Here is a 2,809-nt window from a genome sequence, read left to right as displayed (position 1 = left end):
TACTTGCAATGAATTCAAAAATTTAAATGAAGTAATCCTTTCCAAATTGTTAGACGATACGCTGAACCAATCCAGTTAGTGGCGAGTATTCAACTAGTCGATCATGGATGAGAAGGCAATATGCCTTTGCAATTATCTCACTCGCAACAGTTAGTTCAGTGGAAATTTTTATATCAGTCGCTCCTGATTTGACACTCTCGTTCTGGTATGAGAGATCAACAACCACAATAGGAGCCTTCGACATGAATTTCATCGGAGATAAAAGAGCTCGGGGTTCTCGATTGTAATAGCTCTCTTGAAATTTTGTATACATGTCATACAAGACAGCAAACCGGTTCTCATTATATTTAACATTCAAATCCTCATAGGGATATACTTCAGAATTAAGATATACCTTTGCATTTCTCAAATTGTTTGTAATTAGTTCTCCATTTAATGTAAATGCAATAACAGCAAAACGTGGACGTTCTCTATTTGCAGACATCTTGACATTCCATATATGATGTGTTCCCTGAACCAATGTCGGATTTATATAACAATCCCAACTCCGGAATGCGAGTGGGAGGCTAGCTCCACTCTTTACTAAATTAAACATTTTAATTTTAGCACTGTCACTTGGAACGATGTGGGGGATCTTCCAACTTATACTATTTATAGCAATATTATGGATTTTTCCATCAACATTTTTCACAAACATATCATCAGGGTTTTTCGTAAGTAACAGAACGAGCTCATGTTTACAGTTTAAAACGACTTTCTTATAGTCTTCAGCGAACCCCATCAACATTTTTAAAGGTACAGAAAAACTGAAATGTTCTCCAGAAGGGATATTGTCCCCGCCACTCCACCCCGCATTGCGATAAGCCGCTCCTTCCTGTTGGCCGACTGAGAGAAAGTTCTTAATAGTCGTTGTTATTCCTGTAAACCGCGTCCTATCCAATTCACAACCATTCAATTCATATCTTATTTCATCCAGAAAATAGGCCATACAATTATTTTTGAGCAAACCGCTAACGCCATTTGTACTAGTCGTTCCTGTATTTGAGTCAATAATTCTGCTAAGCGTTCCTTCAAAATGGAGAAAACTTTCACATGGAAGGACATACAAATCTTGGTTTTGCAAACTGATCCGTACTTCATCATTTGCTTTGAACTTCTGCTGATATGGATAATATGAATGAAACTCTTTTTTAATAATAGATTCATCGTTAGCAGGCTTTTCCTGGACATAAAAGATCTCATTCATTTGAATATTAGTTGATAAACTTTATTTAATATTAAATCCCAACGATTTCAAAATCAATTTATTTTTTAATGTGAGGGCCGGGCGTTGATGTGAAGATTATGGTGCTTTCACTTCAGCTTTAGATTTGACAATGTTATCAAAGGATCGATGAGTACCCCTTTTATTGTAAATAATCATTCTGTAGGTCGTAAGTGGAGACGGATTGATACAGTTTCTCCACGCAAATTAACTAAATCTCCGTCCTGATCAGTTATCCGTATTTCTCGTGTGCTTATTTCTCTGGTGTTCACAGGCAAATAAATCAAATTTCGTGGTGTTATGTTCATTTTATATCCAGGGGGGACATTGATTCCAAATTCATGAAGCACATGATTTGATTTATTCCCTACATATGACCCGCTTATAATGTTGCATTCCAATCTAACAGAATTTATTTTTAAAATATTGACGGGATTATCCGAGATGTAAACTTCTTTCTCATGTGGTCTTAATTTTCGTTTATTAAATCCAAATAAACGACCAATTGATCGTTCATGATTAAAATATACGGTCTCATTTTTAGTAATAACTTGAACTTGTAAAGTGTTGATATTACACTCTATTTTTATACTGTCTTGAAGCTCATACTCCTTGAGCTTATTAATAATATATTTTGAAATATCATCAAACTCATATGAGCCAATTGGTATTTCAATGACTTTGTTCCCAATATGAAATAAGTTGTTCCCCTTATCAACATTCGGTATAGAATTGAATGTATTAAAATCAATTAGAGCACATTCATAATTACGTTTTAGCTCAATTTGTGGGAAAAAATTCTCGCTAAGTACAGATGTATTACCATTTAGAGCTATTGTCAATGATGTAGTCATTATGATGCTTGAGTCTGAACTGACTTTATTCACAATAATATTATTATATTTATATTATCATTATTATTTATTCAAGTATAATAAATTGATCGAATCCTCTTCTATATCGTCCATCTTTCATATCATGGTCTTTAGAGATTACAAGAAATCCAAATTTATCGTCCCAACACTTTCGTGAAATTTCCATGAATGTTTCAAAATTCATATCAAAATGAACATGATCTCGATATATGTGACGAAGGTTCATATCGTCCTGCTTAAACATTATAATAAAATTTGCATTATCTCGTATTAAATGTTTTGGAATATGTGTATACGTTTGACATAAATAGAATGAATCAATATTTCTATGTCGCCCCATACAAAAATAATTGCGAATAGCAGTTTGCTTTTCACACGCTACGTCATCAAACACCATGATGGAATTGTTTTTAGCTTCCTCTGGTGACAAAACGCTGTCATTCGCTGAAAATGTATAATATCCCATTCCTCGTATTGGTTTTACAAGTTTTTCCAAATACTCATATTTCGGTTGATATAAACTCTTTGAATAGACGTATATATTTTCGAATTTCAGGCCGTTTGGGTCCTCGATTAAGGCAATCATCACATTAGTTTTTCCGCAATTGGACGGACCTACCACCAAAGCTCTGATCGTGTTTGGTAGCAGTAAACTGTGACGCCGATGTTT

General features: G+C 34.3%; 1 long non-coding RNA gene across 1 annotated transcript; it reads left to right on the top strand.

Moving 5' to 3' along the window:
* Positions 1-281: 281 nt before the first annotated feature.
* On the top strand, positions 282-1,296 carry LOC121503268 (uncharacterized). The gene is made up of 3 exons (XR_005991342.2): positions 282-713; positions 765-920; positions 977-1,296. It is a non-coding gene; the product is annotated as an uncharacterized lncRNA (long non-coding RNA).
* Positions 1,297-2,809: the final 1,513 nt, after the last annotated feature.

Source organism: Drosophila kikkawai, chromosome 3R (assembly GCF_030179895.1).
Source record: "Drosophila kikkawai strain 14028-0561.14 chromosome 3R, DkikHiC1v2, whole genome shotgun sequence".
Classification (NCBI taxonomy): Eukaryota; Metazoa; Arthropoda; class Insecta; order Diptera; family Drosophilidae; genus Drosophila; species Drosophila kikkawai.
Note: the sequence above shows the minus strand (reverse complement) of the source record. Positions and strands in the feature narration are given on the sequence as shown.